Source organism: Toxotes jaculatrix, chromosome 2 (genome assembly GCF_017976425.1).
Source record: "Toxotes jaculatrix isolate fToxJac2 chromosome 2, fToxJac2.pri, whole genome shotgun sequence".
Classification (NCBI taxonomy): Eukaryota; Metazoa; Chordata; class Actinopteri; family Toxotidae; genus Toxotes; species Toxotes jaculatrix.
The window spans coordinates 25515402-25522600 of record NC_054395.1 but is presented as its reverse complement, the minus strand read 5'-3'; positions in this window follow the sequence as shown (position 1 = coordinate 25522600).

The following is a 7199-nucleotide window of genomic DNA, read 5'->3' as shown; positions in this document are numbered from 1 at the left end:
TGTTGGTATTAGCAGTATGTTGATTTTCTGTTTGTGTATAAGTGGAGTGACCCAGTTTGTACAACATCAATCTGTGAAGATTTAATTCAGTCGGCTGAAACATTCCAAACAAGGACAATGACTCTTCAAGCAGCCAAAAAGTGGCTCGCACCTTATTGATTTGTCAAAGTTTAGAGAGATATATTTCTGTATTTATCACAAATCTATCATATTTATCATGAATCAGTCTATTTCAGCGTCATTCATAATTTTCTCACCACCATCAGGCTGGTCTTACATCAGAGCTTGGTTTACATACATGTCCTAAATATCCATTTTACATTTTATTCCCATATCATGATTGGGCTGCATCACATTTACATTTAAATTCTATTATCTATTGCAAGTTTGGAAGCACTTTATAGCTCAGGATTAAGGTAACATAAACACAGTGATTTGAGTGTGTCTTTACCTCATTTGGAATATCAGCTTCAGTTCAAACATATTAAGAACTGATAATAACAAAGGACAATATTTGACACGACTCACAATCAGAAGCGGTTTTCATTCTGCTTTATCAATGGCTATAACACATAGCAAACAGCTCCTTGGTGGAAATCTTATCGGAGCTTAACCAATCGGTTTGCATGGTCCGTGTGAGGGATGTTTCATAAAGGAGCTCCAGAAAAGCAGGGTTTATTGTGAAAAGCCTGTCTTGAAGTAGCCTGAAAAACTGAACTGAGATTCATGTGCGTCATAAAGCTGGTTTGGAGTCAGTGAAGTCGGGTTTGTTTTATGAGTTTGAAACATTGACCTGAGACGACCTGAGTCACAGTGAAGAAAACAGATGTTAAGATAAAGCTGCGATGTTCGTGACGTAGATGAGAAGTGTAAGGGCAACACACTGTTAAACAACTTTAATGTTTCAAATAGATCTTCAACCAAGTGATATACAATTGGCTACAATTAATATTTTTATAATGACAGTATTAATTAACGACGTAAAAACAATGTGACAGAGTGAAAGAGTTTCAGCTAATTTTTTTAACTATCCAAACCACAACTTTGCTGTTGTTTGATTCACTCTCACTGCTCTCATAGAATCGTTTCACCTGCAGCTGTTTGAGGAGAAGAAAACTCTAAAAACCCACCGTACACTGTCTGCTCAGCACCAGACAGCAGACAGACAGACTGGGTGGTAAACACAGTGGAGTATTTAGAAGCTAGAGAGACAAGTGTTTCTGTCCGAAGCTGGTGGAGACCAAAAATAGAGCTAACCTGACCAGGACCAGCTCATTCTGGAGGGACTGATCTGGTCCCGGTCTGTTTTCAGACTGACTTAAACCTCCTTTATGAAGCAGAATTACTTTGCTGAAGTGAAGTCTGGTTTAACTGTTAAGTCTGGCTTTATGAAACACCCCTCTGGACTCAAACAGACGTAATCATAGATGTACGTGGGACCTGAGTCCTCACACATGTCTTCCTCGTCTCCTCCAATCTGTTCGTGTGTTACTGTAGCCATAGCAGATCCTCTACGATCCTTCACGTCAAACTCAGCGACGCCATGTTGAATCTTGTCCCATTTTCCAAAACAGACATTTGCTTGCAGATTTGTATTCTGTCTTAAGTCTACGCTGAGCAACATTTTAGCTGTTTGGTGGAGTTACTGTGATCAACAACAACCACTTGTTGTCATGTTGTTGTTGTTGTTTTATTTTTGTTTTGGTTTGGTTTTTTTCTTCTAATAAATGCCCAATGGATTTTCTCTTTGTATTGACTGGACAATGTAATCTATTGGTGTTGATTAAAAATGCCCTGGTAGCTTGTGGATTGCTAAAGTGGTCAGATAAATGTACTGTATAGCTGTACAAAGAGTGATAAAAGATGTTTTAAACCTTTCTTTTTTTCTGTGGGTACAGCACTGTTTAAAAAAAAATATCAAAGTGGTTTTAGCCCTTGCCTGTTTTAACTTATTATTTGGTGGTGGTCTGTATTACTTCTATTGTTATTTATATTATTTCAATTGTTGCCTCTCCTGCACTGATAAGACTGTAGCTCTGTGCAGGGGGTTGTACTGTAAACCTGTGTGAAGCTTTGTATTTTTCCCCTCTGGTTTTGGACTCAGTGAAAGTGTGATGTTTACATGTACAGTTTTTCAGAATACTTTTTCTTTCTTTTTCCTTTTTTTTTTTTTTTTTTGCGTCTTATTCAGGCTAATTTTTTCTCCCCCTCACCTATACCCCTAATCTGTGTACATTTGCCCAGATATTTTCCTTTTTGTTGTTTCATTGCATCAAGTTGCAGACGTGACCTCTTTGACTACTTGGTCACATGGTCAGAGTGTGCCGTGTGTTGTGGTGGCTTCCAGCATTTTAATCTTAAGTAAAAGGGAGCTTCGCAACTTCTCAAAGTGGACCAGAAAAGATTTATTAAGGATCAAGACGACTTTAATCAGCTGTTTTAAAATACTATTGTGGCCTAAATGGAGAATGGTGGGCGTAGGTACATTTATTATACTACATTAATTACATTTATTATACCACATTAAGTGCTCATAATCTTTTAATATCCCGGCCGTGTTGTCAGGGAAAACTCCTTGTCCTTAACCTGACTGGTACCCTGAAAGGTACACTTTGACCTGTTGTAATATCTCCTCGGTAACATAAAAGCCATTCCCCTCTCCTGGCCTTTAAAGGGGAACCCATAAACCTCAGGAAATACTGAATCTCCAAGTTTAGTTTTTATCCTCTGATTTCTTCTGAGATGAGATTTAAGTCTCTAACGAAAACCATTAACATTTATATGAGATGTCTATTGTTTTGTACATTTATCATTGTGATTTAAAAGTGGAGCTTTTTCCAGTACCTGTGACTTAATATTTGGATTTTTTTGGAGTGTTTATAGGTATGGATATTTATTATTATATGTGAAACTACAAAAAGACAAAAGAAAAGGTTGAACCTGTTTCATTTGTATGTTTCATGCAAAACTGTCCAGGTGAGATTCTCTCTGCCTCTTACATATCACTAATGAGGGACTTGTGTTTGTTTGGAAATAGCGCTTTTTCAGTGTTGCATCAACGCTATGACAAAAAAATAAAAATAAAAAAAAGGAAAAAAAAAAAACCAGTGGTTTACCAACAGCAGAGTTGCAAGGCTCTCCTCTTCTCCTGAGATGTCAGTAATTGAATAAAATAGTGCGATGAGCTATCAAACTGAGACCTCCCCTGTGGTTTCATTTTTATTTTTTATTTATACTTTTTTTTCCTTCAAATATTAGAAAGAATCAAAAAGTAAAAACAGGTTGGTCAGCACATGTTTACTACTATCATTAGCGTCCACAAGAGGGCGGCAAAGTTGCAGAAAGCAGTGAGAGAAGTCAGTAGAGTGCAAAGGTCACAAGCTGTAGACATGAGCTGGACGCACACTTATTTTGACACACAGCCATAAAATATTAAGATGTTAAAATGTTATGATCTTATAAAATATGATGCTTTGTTATCGACTAAGTGGCCAAACTGTACATAAAATACTTAAAATTAGCAGGGCAGCAATGATTATTTGAGAAAATGTTGATAGTTAATTGATCAAAGTAATTTTTCAAGAAACTTTGTCAGAACGTTTGACAGATGCCACGCCTTAAATGTGAGACTCTGCCATCTGCTTGTATTTGTCCTAACATCATGATAAGTTGAATCTTTTTGGGTTTGGGACTGTTGGTTGGACAAAACAAGACATTTAAAGACGTTAAATTGGGCTAAGAAATTGTGAGGGTCATTTTTAGCTGTTTTGAGATGTTTTATTTGATAAACAATAAATTAAGAAAATAAGTGGCAGATAAATCTGTAAATGGTGGCAGCCCTAAAATTCACTTATTTTGCTTTTGTTTGGGTCATAATCCAAACCATTTTGACCTCGTGGTGAATCTAGATTAAACGTTAAGGGACCAATGAAGTTAATCTAAGTCAAACCCTGATACTCATAAACCTGCAGTTCTGATGCATGACATCTAGTATTGTGCTCATTTTCCATCTCAGCTGGTCTAATCTGGTCTTGTCTAGTGTGGCCTAATTATACACGGTTTATAATTTCAGCCTGGAAATGGAGTAGTGATGTTGTCAAATTGTTTGGCTCGGCTTATGTAGGTCTGGTAGGATTCCCAGCTGGTTTCCCGGACAAGAGTCTCATGTGAAAATGGACGCCACGTTCCCCCAGACCAAAGTCAATATTCCCACACGGTGAAAACATAACAGCAATGACCTCATTATTTTCCTAAATGTACAATATCAGACACAGTTAACAATGATTGCAATTACAATAATCTCTGATCACCTTAGATCCTTTACTTAAAACATATTTCATTATACAGTTATGTCAGTTGAAGAAGAAGCCCTACATTGAAAATGTTACCTGAGTAAAATGTATGTAGATATTATTACCTAAATGTACCAAAGTACATTGAGGTACATGGAGGAAACAGGGCTTCTATGAGTGTTACAGTTTTTATATACACTACCTGCCTAAAGTTTGAGAACACCTCAATTTTTCCAGATGTTATTTAAATTTATATAATGTCAATGTCAAATAAGTCAAATGTCCAGTCAGATTCATTTGAAATCTGTTTCCCTGTCTATTTATACAAATTCCAAACTTGATCCACTCAAGTAAAACAAATAAACAACTGTGGCCTGTTTACAATTGATCATGGTGGGATTTTGGCAGTGTGCTGACACTGAAAGTCCCTCAGTGGCACGTGGACCCATACAAGCTGAGTGGTTCACGTTCTCTGCTCATGCTGCTGATCAAACATGGACCTAAAACAGGATGATACCTGAGCCCCTGCAAACTGTCTGAACCCGTCTACCTGAGAAGACAAATACAGGACATTATACAATGATGTGCTGTGTCTGCTAATACTCGGAATTAGAAGTGTTCCCTCTCCTCTTATCTGTGCAGTTTGAACTTGTGTGTTTTGTTGGAGTCGAGGGTTGTACTATTTGGCAGCACTGAGTCATGGGCCAGATACCTTTGCCCCAGATTTATCTTTGAGCCAAATTATTTGGGGGAGCGCTCTGTGTGGCCATGCCCACATTTTCCACTGACCGTGGGCAATTACAGCTGATCAGGGTTTAAAAAAAGACTCTGGCCCAAGAATAGAGTTCCATTAAGCATCACAAAGACATTTAATCTGACGTAAATTTTCTTTAAAATAAAGTTATAACTCCACAGCTGCAACTAGTGATTATTTTCTTAATTATTTAATCTGCTGATTATTTTCTAAATCTATTTTACAACATACCAACACCATGGTTAAGGTTAGGTCAGGTTTAGGTACAAAAAGGACTTTAAGAAATATCATGGTTTGGATTAAAATATGTACTTTTTTGGGGCAGCTTCATTGTCATAGAGGCATTGTGGTCGTGCTCATGAAAAGTGTCTGATGTTTTATTGACCCATCCATCCACCTGACCTTCTCTTATCGCAGACTTTATCACTCTCTGATAACATTGCCTGATTTCCTCCTTTGCTCCTGTCGTAACAGGGCACCATCACTGGACCATGAACATGTCATTTTGGGACAGTTGCTGAAAAGACTGATGCTGTTCTTTTTCTTGGGAGCACAGTCTCATTTTGCTATACATACATACTGTGGAATCATCAGCCCTCATACAACATTTTTTCTAAGATTAATGGTAAATCATTTATAAAAGTAGCAAACAAGAGTGGTCCCAGACAGCTTCCTTGAGGTATATCACAAGTAGTAGATCTTGAATGATCCCTTAAAAAACAAGGTCTTTTTTTCCATTGACCAAATAACTATTGAGACCCAAAACTTTTAACATTTCAGTTTTGTCTCGTAACAACATGTAATCGGTTAAATTAAAAGCAGCACTAAACTCAAGTAATACAGCCCCTTTCACATTTTTCTCATCAGTCTCTCTAAGCCAATCATTTCAGCTGCCTGAGTCACAGCAGTTACTGTTGAAAAGCTGTACTGAGTCTTATTAGCCTGTAAAAGCACTGAAGTACTGTAGTTAAACCTTGAATCACAAGCCCTATCTTCATTCAAGTTTTTGTTGTCATCCATCCAGTCCTTTTACGGTCACTGCGTCTGTGTTGTTTTGAAATGACTGTTCTGGGTGATTTGTCCTTCATCGTGTTCTCTAATATTTGCACAGAGAAATCCAGAGTGCCCTTGTGAGTCATAAAAAAACCTGCATGAGTCCTGCATGATGGGAGACTCCCATGTCAGTGAACTGACACAGGAGTCATTTGTACTTGGCAGGGATCACAGGACATTTTTAGAACCAAGTGCCTCTCTCAGAATAGGGCATAGGGCAACTCTGGAGGGCGAGTGGGACAAATCATGCACTTTTTTAAATGTGCAGAGCGGATGAAGGAAAACATGAATCATGTCTTCGGTCCTTTAAATGCCAAAACATTTGTCCCAGTATGTGGCTCTAAATGCTCCACATACTGTACTGGGAATGTTTGACTTTCCTGTTTGAACAGAAGGATTATCTTAGGACTGGACTGTAACCAGACTTTGTTCAGTCTATTCTTAGTTCTCAGTGTGCACGTTGCAAAATGTTCCTTACATATTATTTCAGGGAAAAGTCAGTTCAGAGAACCAGTATGTTTATTGATCTTTTGAACAGTTAGCAGTCATGCACAGTAATCTGTATACTGTATGGTAAATTTTGATAAAGAATTACTATATGAAAATTTCACAGAACACAGGTTTTACAATGAATCTGTCTTTTTTTGCCACAGTGATATTTGGTGAATTACAATGATTTTTCCTTATGTGAAATCATCTAGTGTAGTGCACAGAACGATAAATGAGTGAATGAAAAGTTGCCCCTAAACATGTAGTTTGGTTGTGAATGGCCAGTGATCATCTGTATTGGAGCAGATTGACGTTACTCAGCTCACGAAACATTTTTTGTTTGTTTGTTTGTTTATTTTACTGGGACAGCGAGGAATTCATGCATGTAATTTAATTATATGTATCCATTGTTCTCCTGACATGCTCTGTATGTTGATTCAAAATAACCATTGTGTTGAGCCCAAAAACTGTGAACACAACATGTTGCATTCAAAGAAAAGCACAAAGATTGCAAAGGAGCATTAACAGCTCTTCCTCTGAAGCATTTGTTTTATGCGCAGACTAAAACTGTGACAACAATCTGCTGTGGTATTAAAAATGTCTTGGCCTGC